Consider the following 26,836-nt stretch of genomic DNA (forward strand, 5'->3'; position numbering starts at 1 on the left):
AGCCTCCCTGACATAGCACGTGCTCAGTAGATATGTGAATGAAGGAAGGAATGTACACCAGTAATTCCACATGCCTTGCACTTTGCTGACTACTTTTACCTTCAGAAAATCTTCTAGCATCTGTGTATCAATTTAGATGTCCCACCTGAATGGGTCTCTTATATCCTCTAGACATCAACTTTAATCATAGAAAGCACGCTGAGTCTCTTATGGAGTTAATCATGTCTCCTATAGCCGGTACCTAGGAGAAAATCCTTAGCATGCGAGTCTGAATGGTATATACCAAATCCTGAGATCTCGATTCTGTTCTGTGTTTATCTAACAATATGATTTGGGTTATAACTGAGTCCATCTGGGACTGAGTTTCCCCATCAACAGTAAGGAAGCAGAACTAGCTTAATGCCTAAGACCACTCTGAGTTCTGGCTTTCTTTGTTTCAATAGAACTGGGTTTTTTTGTTGTTGTTTTTTGTTTTTTGTTTTTCCTATTCTTGGTTTTCTAGTAGGTCAATAGAGATTTAAATTGATCAACCACTGTGTTCACTAAGCATTTGTATACAGGACCTACTTTTTGGGCTGAGATCTAGTAGCCCCTGAATCTTAAGAGAACAGCATTGATAAGTTTTTATTTTAAAGAAGACTTTTTTTTTTTTAAGATTTTATTTATTTATTTGAGAGAGAGAGTGAGAGAGAAAGAGCACAAGAGGGGGGAGCGAGAGAGGGAGAAGCAGACTCCCTGCCGAGCAGGGAGCCCGATGCGGGACTCGATCCCGGGACTCCAGGACCACGACCCGAGCTGAAGGCAGTCGCCTAACCAACTGAGCCACCCAGGCGCCCCTTAAAGAAGATTTTTGTAACATTCTGTGTGGTATGGGTAATGCTTAAAGTTGGTAGCATGGATACAAAGATACATATACGTGGCAACTAAAATAGAATGTTGAATACAGGCCAAAAACTCTATTGTATTACATAGGTACAACATAAGAGTCCCCTGACTCATTTGTGGCACTTTTGGGAATGTGAGAGTGTGTATAAAATATATTTAGGTCCAGGGCGCCTGGGTGGCCTCAGTTGGTTAAGCGACTGCCTTCGGCTCAGGTCATGATCCTGGAGTCCCTGGATCGAGTCCCGCATCGGGCTCCCTGCTCGGCAGGGAGTCTGCTTCTCCCTCTGACCCTCCCTCCTCTCATGTGCTCTCTCATTCTCTCTCTCTCAAATAAATAAATAAATAAATACATACATATATATATATATATATATATATATATATTTAGGTCTGTTGTCCCAAAAGAAGAAAAGTAAATCATTCCAGCTATTCCTTCCTTCCTTTTCTTTTTCGAACACTCTTAAACATGCACTTGCTTCCATAATCGTGTAGTAGAAAAAAACAAGCTGTCACTTCAGATCAAGCTGTGTTGGAAGCCCAGCTTTATCATACTCTGACTCTGTTACTAGACAAATTTGCTTAACCTCACACCCTCTACTTTCTGGCACATAAGGATTATTATTAATTAGCTTTCCTTCTCTTCTCTGAAAGTCTGTTGAAGACTAATTGACAACTACTAAATACTGAGTGTTGGATTTGTAGGAAAACACTTCCACAGATACATCCAGTATTAGCTACATGTTTAGAATATTTTCTAGGACGCAAATATGTCCTTGATCAAATTAGTTTATTTTCATTTTTGGAGTTCCCACATAATTTGGGGTATGTGTGAATTCCCAAACATTCCTGAGCCTCTCCTAGGCTTCTCTAATTGCTTCATATCCTGTCCCCCTGGGAAGCAGCATCCTGTTGCCTTCACAAAGGTCAGCAGCAGCCAAGACATTTGAAAATAACTTAATAACCTTGAACTGCCTCTCCCCTTTGGATAATTTCCTTAGAGCATTAGCCCTTTAACACTGACCTGGTTGTAGAAAATGTCCCTTTCTCAGCAGGAAAACTCCAAATCCCATTCAGTCTTCCCCTTCTTTGTTCCAGGGGACTGGGGGGCGAGGTGGGGGAGTCAGGAGGGGTGGAATTCGGGAGTAGAACAGTGGGTAAGGAGAAGGAATTCTTTCTGGGAGAACGTTCGTGTGCACACACACACATGCAGTTTCTTCTTCTAAAAAAATAAATTGAGCACATTGTATAAATCAGTGTTGTCACATTGCAAAATTTTAAAACCCCTGTACAAGAGAGAAAAAAAATCTCTGCTTTCAGCAGCCTGGAAAGCTCTTAAGAACAGGTCCTATATGAGGCTCAGCCCACTGTCAGCATTGAGCAAATGATCACGTCTTTTGTGTTATCATTAACTCCCGGGTAGATGAAACGGAGAAGCTTTGCTTCTCCTTCTAAAATTTTCAGTTGCTTTTTCTGTTTTTCTTTCTCAGCTTATCCACATCCATCTTGGTCCCCAAAGCCACTGCATGTCAGATAGTCAGCACAAAGAGTAATTTTTAACTTACTTCTCTGCTGTTTTAGAAGGAATTTTTTGTTGTTGTTTCCTTTAGGTTTGGTCACTTTCCCTTAGACTTGAGCTTTCTATGAAGTTACAGTCCATATAATCTAGACAGGATGAAAAGCAAAGTGTAGGGGCACCTGAGTGGCTCAGTCAGTTGAATGTCCGACTCTTGATTTCAGCTCAGGTCATGAGATCTCATGGTCTTGGGATCAAGCCCCGCATCAGGCTCCATGCTCAGTGGGGAGTCTGCTTGAGATTCTCTCTCTTCTCTCCCTCTGCCCCCCAACCTGCTCATGCTCTCTCTCTCCCCCACTCTAAAATAAATAAATAAATATTTTTTTAAAAAAGCACAGTTTAATGTGTGCCTACTAAGTGTTAAGTGACAGACTAGTTGTATCTTCCCCATTTATGAAGATAAGACTGTCAATTATTATCCAGTAAAGAGGACATAGCTGAGAGTCAGAGAGGTTGGTGGCTTAAGTCACACTAATAATGACATGGCTTTGCACCTTTCTCACCAACCCTATGACATCAGCTGGCTTCCCCCCAGCTTACCCTCTGTCTAGGCCTCCCACAGTCCTTAGCCTCGCTGCCCACATGCATGCTCCAAAGGATCAGAGTTGCATGAAGCTCCCTGCCTAGGTACGGTAAAGTCAGAGAGGAGGTGGTTGCTGGCTCCTAAGGGCAGAGGCCAGCTTATCGGGGACACACAAGATGCAAGAGGAGACATATTTAGTGATAGGGCCGTTGAGGGTTGGGAGAAAAAACATTGAATAAAGGGGTAGAGAATTGAGATTTAAAAAATAATAGTAAACATAAACCTCACTTGTTGCTCCCAGCTGTTTCAGCTTCCTAGTATTGTTGGTTAAAAACTGGCCCTTAGTGCAACCAAGCATGGCCAGACCACCATCTTGGGTACCACTTGCGCTCCTCTGTAGGCCTTCCCTGCATTGCTCGTGGTTTTTCCTTGGCTTACCTGCCCAATCAGCTTCTTCCACTATGCTCTTGCAGAGACGTTATTTTCTCTTTGCTACTTTTGGCAATAAAGAGCAAGAAGAAATAAAATGCAGCCAATACCTGCTCCACCTTGATCCTACCTCCATGGAAGCTGAGAAAGCCAAGAATTTCCGAGTCACATCCTGCCACCTCCATCAGGGCTTCACTAAGATGAGGGTATGGCCAAAACAGTAACCTGATAGATGCCATGGAATGTGTTTCTCCTCATATTCCCAATTCTAAGACTTTTGAGAGGTTAGGACATGGTCAGCTCAGGTGGACTAGAACAGCTCTTCGGGAGCCTTTTCAACACTAGGGCACATCCTTGAATTTGACACTATCCCCTCCTTCTGGCAACAAAGGAAGTCTCATCTTTCCCATAAATCCTAGGCCTATGGTTCTTGCCTTACAAGGCAAATACATATGGCCTCTGGCCATAAGTTATGGCTTCCCTAGGCATTGAGCATTGGGTCAGCCCATGTATTGCATGTAGAAGATCTCACCTTATTGCAGAGTGATATCTCTCGAGTTTTATTATCATAACTACATGGTGGGAAAGAAGTATCTCATACACTTTCTCCTATAATGACTTAAAATCACCAAACCAGTGGGGGCAATTAATACGTTTTCAAAGATAAAGAATAATTTAGATTTCCTATAGATTAAGAAAAATCTCTGTCTGAATATACAGTCACCCTGTACTAATCCAGAAAAAGAAGTGCTTTATCAGATACAAGGCCAGGTTAATGCTTCTTCCTCAATCTCACTTCTTTCAGTACTACAGGAACTTTTTTGCCAGAAAAAAAAAAAAATCCCACCAAAAAAGAATGAACTCTAGATGGAGCAGGAGGGGCCAGGCATCATAGGTATAAGCAAAAGTTCAAAGTGTAAATATCTTTATAGCTAGAGGGAGGAGAGTGAGAGCAAGAGAGGAAAGGAGGAGCGGCAAGGGGCTGAGGAGGGGAGTGAAGGAAAGGGTATGAAAAGTGGGCCTGTGACTCATTCCCTAGGGGTGGTGAGGGGGTATGAACAACCTCAACTCAACAGACCACCTTATAAACATGCTAATGACCTCCCAGACCTCCTTGTCAATCTCATTAATGGCATTTGAACTAGCAGAAGGATACCTGAAAGTCCTACGTATCCAATGTTTTTAGCAGGATATACGTGGTCCGGCTATTTTACGTATCGTAAATAAACCTGGAATGTATGGATTTGTGAGTAATGAAGACTTTTCTGTTAACACGAAACCAGAATGTATCATAACGTGAAACACCAGGGCTATTTTGGAAACATGTGTCTGCTGATTTCAGGGTACTCCAGGGAAAGAATGTTTTATCTATGCCTTCAACTCATTAGTGAAGATCAGTACTAGGTAAGAATCTATGATTTATGTGAGTCCAATTTGAAATTCAGTGCTTTATACCTACACAATATATATTTATTTTAATTTAAAAATTGCCTTTGCAGGGAGAGAAAGGAAAGAAAAGTAGGATGAGTGGGCCCAAATATTTCCCCTTACTTTGTTGTCTCCAGTTCTCAGAAAGTCTAAGTCTCAAGTCTAAGGCCAGGGTCAAGACTAGTGAGGGACATAACTGTTATTTTTGTAACTGTTATAAAATTTTTTTAAGTGTTATAAATATTTTTTAAATTCTATATTGAAAATTATATAGGGGCACCTGGGTGGCTCAGTCAGTTGAGTATCCGACTCTTGATTTCGGCTCAGGTCATGATCTCAGGGTCATGAGATCGAGCCCCACATGGGGCTCTGCACTCAGCGTGGAGTCTACTTGTCCATCTCCCTCTGCTCTGCTCCTCTCCCTGCTCTCACATGCACGCTTTCTTTCTCTCTCTCAAATAAATAAAATCCTTTTAAAAATTTTAAAAAAGAACATATAAGTGACATTCAATTTTTTTATTTTATTTTATTTTTATTTATTTATTTATTTTTATTTTATTTTGTTAGTCATCATTAGTTTTTGATGTAGTGTTCCATGATTCATTGTTTTCATATAACACCCAGTGCTCCATGCAGTACGTGTCCTCCTTAATACCCATTCTATTTTTCTGACGTTACCTTAGACTAGATCTTAAAGATAGTCCTTAAGCCATCTTTACTGTTTAACTCTTGAAATGTTTTTGGTAATTTTCAGATCCCTCATCTCCCCAGTTAAGCTTTAAACTCCTTGACAATGCTTGTGCCTTATGCATGTTTGCGTCACCCTTAGCAATTTATTATCTGACACAGGAAAAAATGAGAATAAATACTGGATAGTTTGTTTTGATTTTGAGGAAAAATCAACACATTTGGGGGAACTGAGCCATGCTCCTAATACATATTCTCATAAAGGAAGAGATAATAGCAGATTAAAGGCATTCTATATAATGTTTGTGTTCTAGGTAATCTCACCGGCATCCTCTGATTAAATTATATTTTGAAGGCAGTTTTAGCCATCAGCACCTTCGTTTTCTGTATTTTCGTTGGTGGAAAGCAGAGAGAAATGCTTGATGGAGCTGGTTGCCTCATTGAACTGTGCTATAAACCATAAATCTTTGAAAGTTGCTGTTTTAGAGAAAGTATTTTTAAATGAATGTATTCCTTTAGTAGCTCCTGTTGCCAAAACTGTTACCAGGATATCTTAGGAAAATGCTTTCAAGTCCTACTCCTATCAACAGGCACCAGCTGCCTCCAGAAGCTGAGGTTGTTCCATGAGGGCACATAAGCCTATGTCTTACTATTAAAAGAATTGGAAAGAAACTGGGAGGAGGTAAGTGCGTAGAGTCTAAGAGAGACATTGAGGAAGAGCCACAGTGGCATCCAGGGGGGAAGGAAATTTAGTTCCACACAAGCAGTTCTTGCCTTTCGCTAGTGAATATTGGATGTCATTAACAAGTGCATACAAATGAGATTCATTGCATAAATGTCGAATGTTGGTAAAAAGAGAGCCAGTTGTTTTTTTTTTCAAATACAATTTTGTTTTGTTTTTGGTAAGAGGGGAAAAAGTCATTCAGTTGTATCTTTTTAAATAGACTTTATTATTAAGGAACTTAGAGTTGTTTATCTAACTTCGTATTTCATCCACTCAGCTGCCAAGCCATTTCTTTTTACCGTAAGCACCGCGAGGAGCAAAAGTCCTCCTTACTCCGCCCAATCTAATTCATCATCAACAAAATTGCCAATTATATTCCAAGTCCTTGAATGTATTGCTTGAGGAGAAGATGTATAAGCTGAAAGGAAGCAGCTCAATGTTGGGGTGAAAGTCTGATCTTTCTCTACTTGTTGGTAGATTCAAAGCCTACTAATCTTGTTTTGACTTGTGAACTGGAAAAAATTAATATGGAAGGTATGGAGAAAACATGTTCAAACTACAAAGTCATTTTTCCTGAGAAGTTATTTGACTGTAGTTGTAACTATAACTCAGAGTATATCAGAGGGCTCAGATGTGGAACATTTCTTTAAAATTAAAACCTAAAAATCCCGATGTCTAATAGAATGTATAAAAATAGCTACCTCTGAAGGATATGGGATGAGCAGAGGAATGCTGAATAATATCATCTGACAGTTTGGGCCATACCTTTATGGTGATTGCTGTGGCCTGAAAAATATAGGATTAATTCAATAAAACATTGGGAAAAAAAACAACATAAACATAAAATATTTTAAATTAAAAACCCTGAATAGGAACAGGAGAAAAAAATCCCCCAGCAAATCAGTATTGCTTGGGGAAGCATGAATCCCAGACCAGCAATATTTTTATCCAAATAACCTCTAGGTCTGTAGTGAACAAACACCTTTATCACCAAATTTTATAAACAGAGAGTAAAGAAAAGAGTACTTAGGGTTGTTGGATATACTTCTCCAAGATGGTAACTTTATTCAGAGTTTCAGGCTTGACTCTACCAGCTTCTGAATTTATTTGGAGTACTTCGTCAATTTAGGATTGCAAACTACAAGCAGAGACATGGTAAAATAATGACAAAGATCATTAATAGTGGTGGTTACAGTGAACAGATGATGGTTGTTGTATAGATTAATAACACACCCAAGGAAATCTGTGGGAAATTTCAGTTGGGATATAAAACACCGAACTAAGGCAGAGGTGAAATAAATTAAAAATAAAAAACTCCTAGGAGATTAAATTTAGGCATAAGTATCTAAAGCTGTAAATTCTATAGGTCTGTTCAAATACTCTGTACAGTAGGTCCCCACTCCCATCCATGGTTTCGCTTTGCACGGTTTTGGTTACGTGGGGTCCTCCGCGGTCTGGAAGCAGGTGATGTTCCTTCTGACGTATTGTTAGAAGGTCAATAGTAGCCTAACGCTACATCAAAGTTGTCCACATGGTTATGCTCACCTCAGCTCATCATGTTAGACATCTTACCATGTCACATCATCACAAGAAGAAGGGAGTGCAGTACAGTAGGATATTTAGAGAGAAAGATGGCATTCACATAACGTTTGTTATCGTTTGTTATAATTGTTGTATTTTATTATTAGTTATTGTCATTAATCTCTTACTGTGCCTAATTTATAAATGAAACTTTATCATAGGTATGTATGTATAGGAAAAAACATAGTATATCTAGGGTTTGGTACTCTCTGCTGTTTCGGGCATCCAGTGGTGGGGGAGGGCTTGGAATGTATGCCCTGTGGATAAGGGGGGACTACCGTATGCCCTTACATTAATTGTGTCACTCAGTGATCTTCATTACTCTAGATACAGGGAGTGACCCTGAGTACAGTGGCATCACTTCTGTTTATAAGCCAATCTGAAGATATGTAAGCCACTCTTAGTATATAATAGACACTATAAAGATATAATTGAATCCAGTTTTTTCTAATTTGAAAACTAATTTCAGATAAACTCTAAATGGGGCAGTTCTTGATACTTTGATTTGAGTACCCCAGTAAATATATTTTTCCAATTTCCAAGTTTTGTGTATCCTTTTCAAAGAAAGAAGACAGTCCTTTAAATGCCTAACTGCCTGGGACTTCCTCGGGTTGTTTTCCGTGAGAGTTCAAATCATACAACTATGAATAACAACAACAACGAAAAACCATTTTGTCAGACCGTATGTTTTGTGTGTATGTTTATTTTAATGTCCTATCTTCCCAAGTATCGCCTCAGATTCACTTCTCCACACATCCTACCTTCCAGAAAGTCGTTGTTTTTCTGTTCATAGAATTGCTGCTATTCTTTTCTTCATCTCCTGTTGAGTTTGTAGGTGTTCTGAATGGTTTGATAACTATCTAGCTGAATTCCTGGGACCAGACAAAATTTAGGTCTCCTGCTCCTCTGCCATCTTGCTCCTCCTTCTATTTTAGCATCCACAGTAGAAAGTAGACTTACTTTCATTTGGTCCTCAGTAGCAAAGTGTATCTGGTGTGTAAGTAAGACGGATCTTGAAGTTGAGCCCTGAATACACTCTTTCTGCAACCCCAAGAAGGTAAACTTTTGAAATATAAACACTGACTTTTCTGAGTGTCCCAGTTAAAGGTTGATGGAGGTGTTCGCTTTATTGTTTTGCTTTCTGCTGGTGCTTTGTTATAGTTACAGGTTGAGAACAGACAAGATGGGCAGTAACTAACTGCTGTGTGAATATCCTTGGTGGGTCATGTAGGGTGGAGATGAGGAAAGAGGAGGGGCCAGGGTGGAAACAGAGAGACCAGGTAGGTGTGTGGAAAACACTAGTGGTAGATTTGATAACAGTAGCAGTGGAGATCAGGAGAAGGAGTTGGGAGGTGTGTTTTGGAAGCCATCAGCAGGTCTTGCTGATGCCTTAGGGGTCAGGACGAAGGGAAAGAGGGCAATGCAGAGGTCTCCTCAGCTTTTGGCGGGAACACATACCTGAGGATGAGCAAGGTTGGTAGGGGAGGGATGCCTGGGTGGTTCAGTCGTTAAGCGTCTGCCTTCAGCTCAGGTCCTGATTCCAGGGTCCTGGGATCGAGCCCCGCATCGGGCTCCCTGCTCCACGGGAAGCCTGCTTTCCCTCTCCCCCTCCCCCTGCTTGTGTTTCCTCTCTCGCTGTGTCTCTCTCTGTCAAATAAATAAATAAAATCTTTAAAAAAAAAAAAAAGTTGGTAGGGGAAAACAAGAGATCTGTCTTAGAGGCCAGGAACAGCACCAGTGGGTGACTGGGAGAGCTTTTGGTCTCTAGTAGTACCTACTGGCTACCAATAGTTAGATCTTTTAAGCTTGAGGCACCGATCGGGGACCCAGGAGTGCAGCCGGAAATACAAATCTGAAGCTCAAGGAAAAGGTCAGGCCAAGGACTCTAACTTGAGGAGTCCTTCACATGCGCGTGGTTCTTAGAGTCCTTGAACGAAATGCCATCACATGGGTATGAGAGAAGAAACTTCGCGATACTAAACTTCTCTCTGCTCTGCCAAAGGCAAATGTGTTAATGAATAGATTTGTTGAATTAATTAACCAAGCTGTATTTATTGGGTGCTACTGTGCCAGATACTCTATTAGGCACCATGGTAATGAGCAATCCAGGTGTAGCCGAGGTCCTCCCAGAACTCCTGCAACCCCCAGAGCACTTCCCGCCCTCCTGGCGAACCACATAGGCATCGAACGCCCAGGACCTGGGGCCAAAGTTGGGCCAGCGAGGCAGCCAGTTGCTGTTGGCTATGCCTGCATAGATGTTAAGAGAGCATATTTTTGCAAAGAAGTAACACCGATGAGTCAAAATGTTTAATGCTTCGAGTGGAACGAAAATAACCAGGGACAGGGAATGATGGGAAATGCACATCAAAAACAAAAAACAAAACCCACGATGAGATACCACTTTACACCCAGTAGAATGGCTATTGTAAAAAAAAAAAAAAAGCGTGGCTGAAGACATGGAGAAATTGTAACCCAGGACATTGCTGGCGGGAATGTAAAATGACACAGCCACTATGGAAAACGGTTCAGTAGTTCCCCAAATAAGTTACACATAGAATGATCATCTGATTCAGCAATTGCGCTTCAAGGTGGATATCCAGAAGAATTGGAAGCAACAACTGAAACAGATAATGCCATCACTAATGTTCATAGTAGTATTATTGGCAGCAGCCAATAGGTGGAGACAACCCAAATGTCCATGAACAGATGACTAGGTAGCAAACTGGTACATATGTATGATGGAATATTACTCAGCCTTACAACAGAACAAAATTCTGATACATCTTATAACGTGAATGAACCTTTAAAATACTATGCTAAGTGAAGTAAGCCAGACACAAAAGGACAAATGCTATATGATTCCACTTATGAGGTACCTACAAGAGTCAAATTCATCGAGATAGTAAGTAGATTAATGGTTGCCCAGGAATGAGGTGAAGAGGGAAGGGGAGTTATGGTTGAATGGATACAGAGGGTTTTTTTGGGGGGATGATAAAAAAAAGTTCTGGAGGGCGCCTGGGTGGCTCAGTTGGTTAAGCGACTGCCTTCGGCTCAGGTCATGATCCTGGAGTCCCTGGATCGAGTCCCGCATCGGGCTCCCTGCACGGCAGGGAGCCTGCTTCTCCCTCTGACCCTCCCCCCTCTCATGTGCTCTCTCTCTCTCTCATTCTCTCTGTCTCAAATAAATAAATAAAATCTTTAAAAAAAAAAAAAAGTTCTGGAAATGGATAGTAGTGATGGTTGTACCGCGCACATTGTGAATGTACTTAATGCCACTGAATTGTACACTTACAAATGGCTAAAATGGTAAATTTCATGTTACATATATTTTATAACAGTAAAAAATTGCCCTCAAAATAAAAGATTACTTAATAAGTTTATATAGGATTTAAATAAATAAAAGCGAATCTCTTTTTATTTTAATTTGATATTAATGATCTATATAAAACTATAAAAACTTACATAAACAAGGTGCAAGAAGTAGAGAGCTTTTTCTTAGGCATCTGAGACTTTTCCCTAGGCTTTCGAAGTCCATTGTGTGATTTACTTCCTTGAATTGGCCTGTGATAGAGGAATACAATACCATTGCAGAGATTAATTGGTATATTCATGAACTGTTCTGAAATGCTAAAATGAAAGCATAAAACTATAAAATGCATTATTATTCATTAAAGTGGCATAGTTTATAAGGCTGTCTCTGATCATTGTCAAAGCATAAATGGCCACTTTCACCCATAATTAGCCAGTTTAGTATGAAGTTATTTTTTACTTGGTATATTTTGCTTAACCTCAGTTATGTTTGTAAAAACAGAAACTGTTATTTGTTAGAGCTTTCAAAATTTCACACAAATGCTAAAATGTCCCTTAATTCGAATGCACTTAAGAAATGGTTGGATTCTCCTTGCCTAAGAAAAATCTCAAGTAGCTGTTTAAAGGTATGCTCTTGACTGATGGATTCATTCAATATGTATTTATTTACCATAGTGTGTGTGCTGGATACAGTGCTAGCTGCATGGGATACCTTTGGTAAGCAACACCCATGTTCTCCCTAAAGTGGAGCCAGAGAGATAATAAGTATGAATGAGGATTCACACAGACAAGGGGTAAGATCATGTGTTCAGGCACTTCAGAAGGAGGCAACTGGTCAACACAAGGAATTAAAATGACAGTGTGACTGTTGTTGGAGGGGACAGAGAGAAAACTTGAAAAGCTCTCTGGCTGTTGTGGATGAATTACATGAATTACATGAATTACACTATTACATGCAAATAGTGAAAGGTTATTGATGAAATCCAGGTGAGAGATGATGGTAGTTGGACCTTGATGATGGTAGATTGGAGATGTTGAGAAGGAGAGAGATTTAGGAGGTAAATATCCTTGGGGCTTAAGGATAGGTGACATGGGGAGGGGTTGCAAAGAAAAAGAGAAACATGTCAAGGAATCACTCCTCAATTTCTTGGCAATGGACAGTTCATAACTCTTTATAGCGAGATAGGGAACGCTGAAGAGAGACCACATTTGGGTGGCAATATGATTGTGGACATTGGAGTTTGAGGTGATTTGTAACATCCAAGAAACTTCCAAGTAGACAGATGATAAGTGTCTAGAGTCCAGAAGAGAGGTAGGTGGGTCTGGGTTGGAGTTACTAATTTCGATAGCACTTGTGTATAACTGGTAAGTGAAACCATGGGTATTAATGAGATTGTAATGCTAAATTGTGGAAGGGCAGGGCACCTGGGTGGCTCAGTGGGTTAAGCGTCTGCCTTTGGCTCAGGTCATGATCTCAGCGTCCTGGGATCGAGCCCCTCGTTGGGCTCCCTGCTCAGCAGGAGTCTGCTTCTCCCTCTTCCTCTGCCCCTTCCCCTGCTCGTGCTTTCTCTCACTCTCACTCTTTCTCTCTCAAATAAATAAATAAATAAAATATTTTAAAAATAAATAAAACCTTTAAAATTAATTAAAAATAAATCAATAAGTTGTGCAAGGGCGATTTTTAAAGCTCTTTGCTTTTTGAAGTACAGTTGCAGTATTAAAAGTGAATTTTAAGACTGATTTTTTTAAAACAATAAAATGAAAAAATTTAAAATTCATACAGATACACATTCAAATTATCATACTGGTTGTTGTGTCGGGGTGGGGAAATCAAAGGGGACCTTAATTTCCTCCTCACTGTTTTATTTTGTTTAAAAAGAAGCTGTTGGCAAAGGCAGAATGTTAACTGCTACTAATCCTGGGCGGTGGGAGAAAACTTAGCTGTTACTCTGTATTCTAGACCTTTTTTTTTTTTATTTCCTAAAACTCTTAATCTGAAACAAACATGTTAAAAATACATCATTATACATCTGGACTATCACTGGCCCGTGAAATACTTTGTACCAACTTGGTTGCCATTTGGAGCTTGCTTCAGTGAGTAAACTAATTCATATGTAGTTCTTGATTTTTGATCAGCAGAGTTGCACCAAAATTACTTAATCTGACAAGTAACTTGTTTTGAGCTCTCACTAATGCTAAGAAACTGTTACATTTGCGTTAAAAACTGCAGAATTTGGGGGACACGTGGCTGGCTCAGTCAAGAGAGCGGGCGACTCTTGATCTTGGGATCCTGTAGAGGGATTACTAAAGAAATAAACTTAAAAAAAACCTGCAGAATTTTGTTCACTGTTTTTCCCTTTCAGTTTCCTTTCCTTTTGTGTCATTTTTGTGGCCCTATCTTCACATTCCCTGACTCTTGCCTTGTCTGTGTCAAATCTACAGATGAGCCCATTTAAAGCATTCTTCGTTATGCTTATTGTGTTTTTGATGACTAGCATTTCCATTTGATTCACCTAGTTTCCAGCTCTCTGCTGAAATTTCCTATCTAAGCTTTCTACTCTCTTCCTTTCTCATTAAAGCTTTTAACATATTAATTATGGTTATTCCAAATCTCTCTGAGAGTTCCAACATCTGGAACATAGATCTGAGTCTAGATGTGATGATTGCTTTGTCTCTTTAGACTGTGACTTTTCTTCCATGGGCCTGACTTGCATTTGGGGGGTGAAAGGAGACATCTTATACAGAGGAGGAAATACTGAGGTAAATAGACCTTTCGTATGGTGATTTATCTGAATCTGGTTGGGAGGTGGGCTGTATTTGAAGTTTTGTTGTTACTGTGGTTATTATCTTTGTTAACCTATGTTGTTACTATGGGCACTAGGGCCTTCAAATTCCTCTGGTAACCTTGTTTTATTACTGGAGGCATGTTATTGTGATGATGGGGTGTAGGGGAGGGCCCTTCTAGGGTTCTGATTAACACACAGTTGGCCTGGATCCTGGGGGCATGGCCTTCATAGTTGCTTCTGCCCCTCCTCCAGGGGTAGACGTTTCTCCCCTCCCACGCCCTTCCCCCAGTTGTAGTGGGTATCTGCCAGTGTTCTCAGTCTGTGACCTTGAGCCCTTTTCCCTGCAGATTAAGGCTTTTTTTCTTTCGTTTTTTTAAACATGGATGAATTGGGGGGGTCTCCATCTGAGTGGTATTCCCTTCCCCCAACTGTGATAGTATTTCAGCCAGTGCCCTCAAGTGATGTCCTTTCCTCTGCAGATCAAGCCTTTACTTCCTCATGGGAGAAAGTTCTGGGCAGGTTCACAGTGGCTGGCCCTTCTCTACTCAGCACCACCAAGGATGGGGGGAGCTTTATCCAGATTCTCCCCCTCCTCCCTGTGAGATCCTAGTGCAGTTCCTGGAGGAAAAAGCCTGTAAAAGGTTGGGAACTTTCCTATGACTACAGCCCCCAGGGAGCTTCACACTCAGGGCCTCATGTGGCGTCCAGGAGTGTCCTCCCTACCAGTTCATATACCATCTGGTGGCCTCTGCCCTGGGTATCCAAACGTTCAGGCCCCGTGTCTTGCTAAAGGCACCTCTCTCCAATTTCAGGGCAGCTGGTCATCCTATAATCTCATTTCTCTGATAGGTTGATGAAAAGTAGTTAATGTATCCGTCTAGATTTTTCTTGTTGTGAGTGTGGGAGCTACATCTTTGCAGCTCTCTACATCTCTCAGTTGAAACCAGAAGGCTGAGCAATATTTTGGAAAATTAATGTCGACAAGTTTTTTCCTGTCATAACAAAAGTGATAAATGTTCATTATAGAAAACATTTTAAAAAAGGATAAAGAAAAAAATTTCAAAATCAACCGTAACCACCCAGGCAGCTGCTATGAACATGTTGGTAATTGTTCTTCCAGTTTTTAAATTTGTCCTAATGAAATAATGTATATAATTTATATTTACACTTACATAATGGCACATAATATTACTTTTATATAATTGTATCCTACCTTCTGTTGCACAGTGCAAGTTTATACTTAGATGCAAAGGTACTTCTTTCTTTACCCCTTTGAAGGCACATGTCAGGTATCTTCCCAACTGAAATACTTTTGGCATAATATCAGGTAGATAAGTAAGACCACCACAAATTCTGCTTTCTCCTCGATTACACAGGTAATTTGATAGTTCTCTACAGACCCTAAACTGTTGCTTGACTCAAGACCCGGAACACGATGGGGGTTTTTAGGGAGCGCTCTAGAGACTACATAGAATATTGATGTCATACCCCTTGATCATATCTTGCCAAAGTTCACTGGTTTGGAACTTCAGTAGGAAGATTTGTCTAATACTTGAAAAACGTGTTTTGCTCCTTCTGCCTCCAAAACACCCCCTCCCAATATTTGGTTGGTTACACCAGTGGCATAAAATGATTTCGCCCACTAGAGGATGACCCCGAATGGGAATTTACAGCATTGAAAATAAAATTGTCTAAGGCAGATGTTGAAGTGAACCATATGAAAACAAATGTACGTATGTAATACATTGCCCCGCAATCTATCTTTAGATGTTCCCTCAAAATTTGTTCAGTTGGAAAAAAAAAATTTGTTTTAAGGTAAGTCAGTCTTTTGCCATCAGAGTGAATGTAATTTATTTCTTTCCTCATCTATTTCCAGTTCTGTTAAGTGTTCTCCACATTTCCTTGTGTGAACACATAAATCAAAATACATCCAGTATCAAGATATTTGTCATATGCAGTACTTTTTCCACATTTATTTTTTAAATATTTAAACAACTTATCTCCCATCATCCTGTCCTGCCTTTTAAAAAAACTAACAATTAGTTGGTTTCTCTTGTGTCCTTACTCAATTAGAAATACCTGACCCTTGGGTGCCTGGGTGGCTCAGTTGGTTAAGCGACTGCTTTCGGCTCAGGTCATGATCCTGGAGTCCCGGGATCAAGTCCCGCATCGGGCTCCCTGCTCAGCAGGGGGTCTGCTTCTCCCTCTGCCCTCTTCCCTCTCGTGCTCTCTGTCTCTCATTCTCTCTCTCTCAAATAAATAAATAAAATCTTTAAAAAAAAAAAAAGAAAAAAGAAATACCTGACCCTTGGTTATAATTTGTTTTGCTCTTCAGAGTTTTTATGTGTACTATTGGGAGACTTTTTTTTTTCTTCAAATTTAAAAAGGGAGAGTTTTAAATTCCTTTTAAGTCAAAATACAACTGTTCTATTCTAAAGCTTCCTTTAAAAAAAACAGAACCAAATCCTCATCGGTAGTAATTAATTTTGACAGTGTAGGCTCAGTAGCAATTCACAAACCTGTACTTTGTGCATCGGCATTCCTTATTATTCTAATTAAAGTGGAACATTGTGCCCTTGCTAATCATTAATGGGTTTTCATTTTGTAAATGACATTTGCAGAAGTTGAAACAGTGAGTTCATGTGAAGTCCACGGGCAACAGTGTTGAAATTAGCATCACCATAGCAACAGTCTTCTATCATTAGCATTCAGGGCACCGTGAGGTGTTTTGTTGTATTTTGTTTTCCAAAAAAAGAAAAAAAATCTTCAAAGGCAGAGCCTACTGAAACTCTCTTAGTAGATATTTATGTTTCTCGTGCGTATGTTGTACTGTACTAGATCTCTAAGTCTGTATAGAATTTTTTTTAATGGCAATGCGATCGTATTCTAGATTTGTATTTTCCCTAGTATACTAGCAAAATTTCATGATCTTTCTCCAGCTGTACATGTCTGACCTGCTGAGCAGCATTTACTCATTGCCAACCCACTGTTCACCGATACAGTTCCCTATGTGTGGACCAAGAGAATCTGTAGTCACGAAAATATTTGGTTCAGTCTAAAAGTGTTAGATGCATTCATGATTTTTGCACTTAATTCATGGGGAATAGATTTATGCTATTAGATCCTCTAGTGAACTCATTTAGGAAAAAAGAGAACCATGTTGTAGATACAGGTCAATGATTATTCTCACTCATCTTTAGATGAAATTAAAAAGTGAGTCAAATAGAGACTAATGTTATCTTAGCTGAGTCTCAAGTAATGGTATTATACTAGTGTGTGTGTGTTTGAATTCTAATATTCTGAAAAACTTTAACAGTGGTATATCTAGCATTCATTTTTTTCACTAAAATGCATAAAAAGAGCACCATATTGACCTACCAGCTGCTTCTAAATCAGACCAGTCATAGGTAATTATGAAATTGAAGCGAAGCTTTATTTTCATTTATGATACACAAATGCCACAGCTCAAACCTAGAAGTATTGCCCCAAGCTTGGAGGTAGACAGTTATGCATGTACCTTTTACTGTTCAGCATGAATCACAGTTGTCTTCCCTGCTACGTGTGAGGACAAGAAGTTGTACATTCCACTCAGGTGCCTAAAGACAAGCCTGTGCTAGCTCATGCCAGTAAAACAAAATGGGGCAGAAGGCATGGCTTTCAGTTAGTCCCACACTGGGTGAGCCCCTAGATGACTTGAGCCACTCAGCCAGTGGACTGTAACTTAGCGTTCCTGTGGTATCGAAAGGTAGCACCCCCCCCCCCCCGCAGCAACCATAGAATCAACTGTGTGCTCCAGGAGAGTAGGGCCACGGAGTTCATATGTATGCATACACACAGACATGGTGACCAGAAAAGAGCTTTTACTTTAGATTTTCCATCTACCTTAACCCTGTTGAGAGGCAGTACAAGCCTCAGATGTCTGTATGTATAATATGCACTGTGTAAGAATAACTCCGATTCATCAGGCAGGGATCCACAACCGACTGCTCTGAAAACCACCTCTGACCTTCTGGTACTAGCACCCACTCTTTCTTTTTCTCTTACATAATGGAAAGGTTTCGAAGATAGCTTTTCGTTCCGACAGATCTCACAAAGCCAAAAACTAAATAGAATCCCAAAGGCAATAACCCCCAAACATGCTATCTTCCTTCTCAATATTCTGAGGTTTTCTCTTATAACATACATATAAATTCAAAGAAGATTTATACGATAGGTTTCCAAAGGAACTACACAAACAGAAGGTTCTCACATTCACTGCTAGTCACCTACTCCGTCACTCTGGGGGTGGTGGGCTTTGGATGGCATCTCTACTGCTTGTTCCTTTTCAACCCCTCTGCTCCTTCTTGGGCGTATGGATCATCAGACGAGGCTGTTTACCACTGTCCGAGGAACGTGGGGTGGAGGGTGACATGGGTCGTCCCATTAGAAATGTAGCATATAATTAGAGACTTAAGATTTCATGGGCTTTTCTCCAATTTTCTATCCATCACTTTCCCTAGCTGAGCCATCAGTATTTGCAAGTGACCATGCTTTCTCTATACATCATTACATCGGGGGCAGGAAATTAAGTACATACTTTAGAAAAGATTAATTTTCTAAAGAGTAGATCACTCTACAGATGCCAAAGTGTGTGTTGTGACATAGAAATGCAAATAATGAAGAAAGAACTAATGTTTTAGAAAGATCCTACTTGACCTCTAGTACTCTAAGGTCTCATTCAATTTAGAGCCGTGCCAGTCCGTGTGCAGAGCATGAAACCTAAAGGATAATGAAAAGCCTGGGACCCTGGTGCCAATAAGAAAGTTCTTCCAATTGGAGGAGATGTGAAAGCATTTATGCCTTGGCACCAGCAGCATTATGACTAAAATTTGTGTGAGCGGACATTGCAGTTATGAACCCTGTTATTTATTCCCACTTGGCCAACTGTAATCCTTTGACTTAGCTCGGAGTAGTTCTTTATACCATTAGGACTCGCTTGTCTTCCTTTAGATGAGGCTTAGAAAAGAGGCCTATAAAATAGTTCTGTGCTGGAAATCAGAGTCTCTTGACCCACTATAAAGGAGCCATAAACAGTTTTCTCAGGGGAATTGTTCAGAATACTGCAGGTTTCCATAAAAATCTTTGTGACAAAATTGTCTTTACTGAAGTCATCATCCATTGGACTAAAAAATAGGTTACTGTTAGCTTTTTGAAAATGAAAAAGGTGGGGCCTTCTCAGTCAGACTTTGAGTAGCTGTTCACAACCAATAGCCCTCAAGCTATCAGTCTTATTTTTAGATGCCACACTTCTGGATAGTTAGAGAATTTATAGAGTATGGTTTAAAGAATTATTCAATTGTAGGGCAATCATTCAACTTATTCCCATGGCAGAGCTAAGCCGAAAGCATTCCAGATCGACGAGAATCTATCTCTTCTGATTTAGGAAGGAGATTTCCCATCTTTTCATGGATAATCCATGTTCAATGTTTAACACCTCAGGAAGATTTTCCTAATAGCTCCTTCTGATCTTAAATCTTTGGTCTGTCCTTGGGGACATATCAGAGTTAGTTACCAAACTTTTTAATGTCTCCCATTGTGAAAAGTCACTTTGGGGATTGTTTTCTCCTACGTAGAGGATGTGTTTCTCTACACTTAACACTTCAGCTTCCGCTTTGAAGCTTGAGGTAATGCAAATGAATCTCTTACATTATCAAACTTAAAATTTCTCTTACAAGTTTATTCTCAGCAACCACAATTAAGAGCTTTCTGGTGTTTGGCTGGTATATAGGTCTTAATTTATTTTTGCACATTTCTCCCCTAGAGAGAGCAGCCAAAACAGTAGAAGCAATTGCATGTATCACCAATACATAATACCAGTTTGCACACCCTGAAATTATATCGGAAGCAAATGTACGCCATCTCTTGCAAACACAGACAAATACTCAATTCCAAGTGCACTCTGCTAAAACACACTGCACGCTGGAGACTTTAAGGGCGTCTCCTAGAACTGTGTGATCAACACTACATCACTCAGCACAGGAATTTTCCTTTTGAGTTCTATTTAAGGAAATAGATTGAGCGTGCCATAACCCAGATAATTCTTGCCTTTCTTAAGTGGTCACTTTCTGCTGTTATCATTCAAGGGATCGGGTCTCTTCCTCCAAAGACCTTGGATTACCCTGGGATTGAAACCTTGTCCCTTAACTTATCTCTGACAGCACACCTCCATAATGTGTCATCAGTCTGATATCTACAGTCAGTTAATAAGACGGCAGAAATGGGTTTGCTCGAGTGTGAAGAGATAATAAAATCATGGAAAAATAAGCAGCAGTAAGAATCTTAAAGCTAATGCAGCCCAAACTCTTCACCTTACAGATAAGAAAACAGACGTTCAAAAGGGGAAAGCAATTTTGGTAAGGTGGCGAAACTGGCCTAGAAAACTGGATCTTGTGTTACCTGGTCCTGTGGTCCCTCTACAAAGCCCCAGTCATTGGTGGAAAAGCCACATGCCAGGAGGGGATTTCTACGTCATCCCGTGCATTTGTATCGCACTTCATGGAAAACTTTTACATCTGTTAGACCATTTGATTCTCGGATTGTGCTGTGGAGGGTTTGGAGAGCATCTATGGTAATCCTCATGTGTACCAATTTGGAAACTGAGGCTCGGAGAAGTTTTCATATACCTAAGATCACTTACTGTGGAGCAAAAGCGGCGGGGGGGGGACCCAAGCTTCTCTTCTCTATACAGGGACTTGTTATGTCATGCCATAGGCTTGCTTCGTTGCTGTTGGTGAGGCTCACAAAGGGAAGACTTTTATAATCATGTCTCTTTCATCCCAAGGCCAGTCATTCCACTTTTCACCTAAGCTTTGGAAAACAGCATGTCCTTTCTTGAGCTGGCTGCTTTAACCATTTGTGTGAAGGTCAGAACTGCATCTTATGTATTAAACTGATACGACCATTTGATATCTACCCCACATTGCCCCCCCCACCCCTGTGTCTCACTCTGTACCCTAAATGGTCCTGTCCTTCATGCATCTTAAGAGCGGCAAGCATGGGAAATATTTTCTATCCATACAGTACAGAGGCGAGTATATAATAGGGCTATGGAAAACAACCAGCAGGGGAGGCTGTGGTACCGTTATTTTAACCCGAGCTTCATCTCCATGCTCAAGTATCTTAGTTCGATAAATGGATCTGAAACTATGGTGCGGTTTTTTTTCCTAAATGCTGTCGAAACAACAACTAAGAAAATCAGCAGGCAATACTATTTCAGTAATATGCTGTGTTGAATACATTGTTTTCGAGGTTATTTTCCAAACAGATTGCTTAAATGTTTTACCTTGAAGAAAAACCCATTCAGAAAGTGTACAAAAGTGATAAATGTTCACTTCATTGCAGTCATCGCAAAATGAACACACCCACGTTCACCATCTAGGGCAATAAATGAAACATTACCTATATCCCCAAAAAGAGTGTGTCTGTCTGTCTCTCTCTCTCTCTTTCTCTGGCTGTCTGTCTTTTCCTGAGAAAGGAAAAGCAAATATGATAAAATGTTAACACTCTGTGAGTCTGAGTGAATGGTTTATGGGTGTTCTTTAAGTTTTTGGTAGGTTTGAACATTTCAAAATAAAAATTGGGGGATAAAGATAAAACATTACTAATATCTCAGAAACCACCACCCCATCCGACTGTACCCCTACGCCCTCTCTCCCAATCACTGCTCCTCCCTCATCCTAAAGGTAACCTCTACCCTGCCTTTTAACACCATGGTTTAGTTTTGCCTCTTTTTGAACTTCAGGAAAATGGAATCGTACAGTATATAAACTTTTGTGTCTGTGACTCAGCTTTGTGTTTATGAAGTTGTCCCATGTTGTTGCACATAGCTGTCATTCTTTTCATTGCTAAATGATATCCTCTTATAAAAATATACCATAATTTATCCATTCTATTAGTGATGGACATTCTGGTTCTTTCCAGTTTGGAGGCATTGTGAATAATGCTCTAATGAGTATTCTTTTATGTGTCTTTTGGTGCACATGTGCATAGATTTATGTTAGCCGTATATCTGGGAGTAAAATTGCCTATGTTGCTCAGGTAACATATGCTGAGCTTTAGTAGATACTTCCAGTTTTCCAAAATGGTTGCACCAATTTACACTCCTGTTAGCATAGATAAGTTGTAGCTGCTTCACATCTCAACCATATTTGGTATTGTCCGTCTTGAAATTTTAGCCATTGCACTGGGTGTGTAGTAGAATCTCATTGTGATTTTAATTTGCATTCCTCTGATTACTTGTGAGGTTGAATATCGTTACATGTTTTTATTGACCATTTTCTATATCTACTTATGTGAAGTATCTGTTTAGTCTCTTGCCTATTTTTTAATTTTGTCCCTCTTTTTCTTATTGATTTGTAGTTCTTTATATATTCTGGATCACAACACTTTGTAAACTACATGTGTTGCAAATGTCTTCTCCCATTATGTAGCTTGCTTTTTAACTCACTTAATTATTGAGTATTTGATAGAATGAAGTTCTTAATTCTAATGTAGTCCAATATATAACTTTTCCTTTTAGTTAATTCTTTCAGTGTCCTCTTTGCCCAACCCAAGATCATAAATATTTTCTCTAACATTGTCTTCTAAAAACTTTATTTATTTATTTATTTTTAAAGATTTTATTTATTTATTTGAGAGAGAATGAGATAGAGAGAGAGCATGAGAGGGGGGAGGGTCAGAGGGAGAAGCAGACTCCCTGCTGAGCAGGGAGCCTGATGCGGGACTCGATCCCAGGACCCTGGGATCATGACCTGAGCCGAAGGCAGTCACTTAACCAACTGAGCCACCCAGGCGCCCAACTTTATTTATTTTTTAAGCAGGCTCCATGCCCAGTATGGAGCCCAGTGTGGAGCCCAGTGTGGGGCTTGAACTCAAGCCCCTGAGATCAAGACCTGAGCTGAGATCAAGAGTCAGACGCTTAACCAACTGAGCCACCCAGGCGCCCCTAAAAATTTTATTTTATTATCTTTTACGTTTAGATGTGTAGTCTATCTAGAATTGATTTTTTGTGTGTGTGTCACTTGTGAGATAGGGATTTAGTTTCATTTTTAACAATGTGGATATCCCATCGGCTCAGCACGACTTCCGTTTCTGAAATCATCCCAATTTGTGTGTGATGTAAGATGCGAAACTTTGATTTGGGGATTTGGTTTGCTAATATTTTGCTTAGGATTACTGCATCCATCTTCACTAGTGATGTTGGTCTGTAGTTCTTGTCAAGCTTTGGTATCAGGATGGTTCTGGTCACATAAAAGTAAGAAAGTATTGCTTCTTCTGGTCTCTGGAAGGGTTTACGTAAGATAGGTATTTCTGCCAGTGACATGATCTGGTCCTGGACTTTTCCTTGAGGCAAACTTTATAATTAGAGTCAATTCCTTAAACACTGTAGGACTCTTCCAGTTTTCTATTTCTTCATATATCAGTGTTAGCTAAATTAAAACACACTAAGGTACTCACATTGCTGTGGTCAGGCCTTGCTGGTCTAACCTAGAGGTTGCAAATTTAAATGCTTGTTGAAGCTAGCCTACTAATGTAAATGAGCAAGGCTGGCCCAGCAGAAGGCAATCAGAACCTGGGGCGGGGGGCACTACAGAGGACATGCCCCTTTACAGAGTGGTGGCTGGCAGCTCCAGCCAATTACCAGGTAAGAATCTGAGCCCAATATGGCCAAATCATTCCATTTAAATGAGAAATGAAAAATTTAGATGACTCAGAAAGAAAAAAAAACTCTGAATATTTAAATGTTGAGTAATTCAAATTAAAAAAAACAACTGTGTGAGCTAAACAAAACATGTGTGCATGCCAAATTTAGCCAGAAGATTGCTGGTTTGCACCTTTTACTCCAAACTAAAGAAAGCACAATAGCACACATACAACTCAGTTTTTAAATAATAAAAGTTATTTGTGTTTGACTTTACTTGTTTATTTATTTATTTTTTAAAGATTTTATTTATTTATTTGATACAGAGAGACACAGCGAGAGAGGGAACGCAAGCAGGGGGAGTGGGGGAGGGAGAAGCAGGCTCCCCGCAGAGCAGGGAGCCCGATGCGGGGCTCCATCCCAGGACCCTGGGATCGTGACCTGAGCCGAAGGCAGCCACTTAACCGAGTGAGCCACCCAGGCGCCCCTGACTTTACTTATTTATTTTAATTCACACTTAAATATAAAAACTTGTCATTTACTGATAAATGATAAATGATACCATACTCTTAAAAAGTTTAGATTTTAAAACACCCGAGTCCCTGAACAGTTAGGATATTTTCATTTGCTCTCATAATTTTACATTGGTTTTCCCCCAGATCTTATTTTGATGAGAAATTCAGTACCTTTTGGACTTTTCAAAGGACTGATTAGAATTAAGCTGTTCTCACTCAAAGGTGTACAGCTGTGACTATACCAGGCCGGTGGGGACCACATAGATGCATAAAGACAACTGTCCTTGTAGTCTATAATTTTAAGTATAAAATAGCTCACTAAAAATACAAGAACTTTGAACAATCAAACCATTTTCTTTTTGTTTTTAAGATTTTATTTTTAAGTAACTCTACACCCATCATGGGACTTGAACTCATGACCCTGAGATCAAGAGTCGCACGCTCCACCCACTGAGCCAGTCAGGCACCCCTCGAGCCATTTTCAAACTAAATTTGACATAAAACAGTTCACGTTATTTGGATAATTAACATGTGCCTAAAGTAATTTTTGAGCTATTTCCAGGATTAGGTATTATCTCATTACTACGACCATCATGAAAGACATTACCTATTTATCTGCATGTCTAGGGAAAATTTAAGAAATTGTAATGAAAGAACAATAATAAAATAATATAAAATGTAAATAACAATAAAATAATCATCTAAGTGTATTTGATATATAGAGTTAAGTAATCTTTCTATAAAATTCACAAACCTAAAAAATAAAATAATTGTTTATTTGATTTTTCTAGTTTATAAACTGCATTATACACATGATCTCATTTCATCTTAAAAGAGCACCATAGGGGCACCTGGGTGGCTCAGTCGTTAAGCGTCTGCCTTCGGCTCAGGTCATGATCCCAGGGTCCTGGGATCGAGCCCCGCATCGGGCTCCCTGCTCAGTGGGAAGCCTGCTTCTCCCTCTCCCACTCCCCCTGCTTGTGTTCCCTCTCTCACTGTCAAATAAATAAATAAAATCTTTAAAAAAAAAAAAAAAGAGCACCATAAAGGATGTAGGATAGGTTGCATTGTTCCCATTTTATAGTCGATAGCACTGATACTTAAAGAGATTATGTGACTGTCTTAGTCTGTTTGGGCTGCTAGAACAAAATACCACAGACTGGGTAGCTTACAAAAAAACAGAAGGTATTGCTCACAGGTCTGGAGGCTGGAAGTCCGAGATGGAGGCGCCAGCAGCGGAGGGTGAGGCCTCTCTTCCGGTCACAGATTTCCAGCTGCATCTTCCTGGGAAGGAAGGGGCCAGGGAGCTCTGTGGGATCTCTCCTGTAAGAACACTAATTCCATTCGTGAGGCTCCACCCTCATGAGCTAATCACCTCCCAAAGGCCCCACCTCCTAATGCCATCACTTTCAGGGACTAAGAGTTCAGTGTAAGTACTTTTAAGGAGACAAATATTCAGACCATAAGAGTGATTTCTTTTTTTGAACATCACACAGTGTTAGAGTCTCGGTTGAATCCAGCAGTTTCTAGCTTAAGTCTGGGTACTCTTTCCTCTTGTTCTATGTGAGACATGCCACAAGCATGGGTAAGACAGCTGAGGGGGCCCAGGCCTGCAAACTTGGGCTTATTTTCCACTTTACCTTTTTTTTTTAAAAGATTTTATTTATTTATTTGACAGAGAAAGACACAGCGAGAGAGGGAACACAAGCAGGGGGAGTGGGAGAGGGAGAAGCAGGCTCCCCGCAGAGCAGGGAGCCCGATGCGGGGCTCGATCCCAGGATCCTGGGATCATGACCTGAGCCGAAGGCGGCAGACGCTTAACGACTGCGCCACCCAGGCGCCCCTCCACTTTACCTTTTTTTAAAAGTGTCTGTTAGGCAAATTAGGAAATGAAACATAACCTGAAAAGTTCTATTTACTTTTTTAATTTGATATGGAACTAACAAAAATTAGAATTTATGCTCCATTTCATATGATCAAAACAACCAAATAAACACAACTGAGTCTGTCTTGCCAATTATAGTAAACATTTAACTACAATTGCATATCAGAATGTTAACATTTTATGATTTTGTATTTCTTTAAGAAAAGCAAGAAAGTTGGCAAAGAATGTTAGTACTAGTTATGCATCCCCTAGGCCTAAAAATAAGATGTGGGAATTTTCTATTTATTCATTTTAGGTCTTAGAGTAAATGAATAAGAACAGCACAAATTTGATTATTCCAGTAGGAATCTTTGTTCTAAAGTTGGCAGCTGTCAGTTATTCCTAGCATTTTGAAATGGATTCTGTGTAATAAAATCACCTGCTATTTCTGATACAATGGGCAAAGCACATACAAAATGGCTTGGTTTGTCTTAAAAGTCTCCGTGGCAGAGAACTGAGGACATTATTCAGTTCCTTTGTCCTTTCCAGACAAAAGCCACCTCTATATGGCTCTGTAAGTCTTCAAGAGTATTACTGTTATCTTAATGGGATTGTACTTGGTTATCTGATAAATTGTTGGCAACCTACCCACATTACTTCCTTTGACTGACATAAAATTCACTCAACAATTGAGCAGCTTTATCTTGCAGGTAGTAAAGGGAAGGGCTTGCTTATTCCTGGATGCACCTAGGTTTCAGGCCTTTGAAAAAGACTGAAGGTACCAGTTGGCCTACCTGCCCTAAGTAGATAATACAGACTAAACTAGAGAAGTTCTTGCGTAAGGTGTGTGGAA

The 26,836-nt window shown here is 40.0% G+C and overlaps 1 protein-coding gene and 1 long non-coding RNA gene across 3 annotated transcripts in view; one reads left to right on the forward strand and one right to left on the reverse strand.

Moving 5' to 3' along the window:
• The window catches only part of LOC145717876 (uncharacterized), a 26,565-nt gene extending 1,149 nt beyond the window's left edge, over positions 1–25,416 (reverse strand). The window contains exons 1-2 of one of the 2 annotated variants that reach the window (XR_014141365.1): positions 25,316–25,416; positions 1,907–2,104 (exon numbers count right to left, since the gene is read on the reverse strand). This is a non-coding gene — a long non-coding RNA (uncharacterized LOC145717876). Of the gene's footprint in view, positions 1–1,906; positions 2,105–6,950; positions 7,059–25,315 lie in introns of those variants that run through there. The other variant, XR_014141364.1, reaches the window with a different exon arrangement.
• The window catches only part of DMD (dystrophin), a 1,845,074-nt gene that overhangs the window by 1,647,994 nt on the left and 170,244 nt on the right, over positions 1–26,836 (forward strand). The gene's annotated exons all lie outside the window — the stretch shown is intronic.

Source organism: Leptonychotes weddellii, chromosome X (assembly GCF_054177405.1).
Source record: "Leptonychotes weddellii isolate Sample4059 chromosome X, ASM5417740v2, whole genome shotgun sequence".
NCBI classification, from domain to species: Eukaryota; Metazoa; Chordata; class Mammalia; order Carnivora; family Phocidae; genus Leptonychotes; species Leptonychotes weddellii.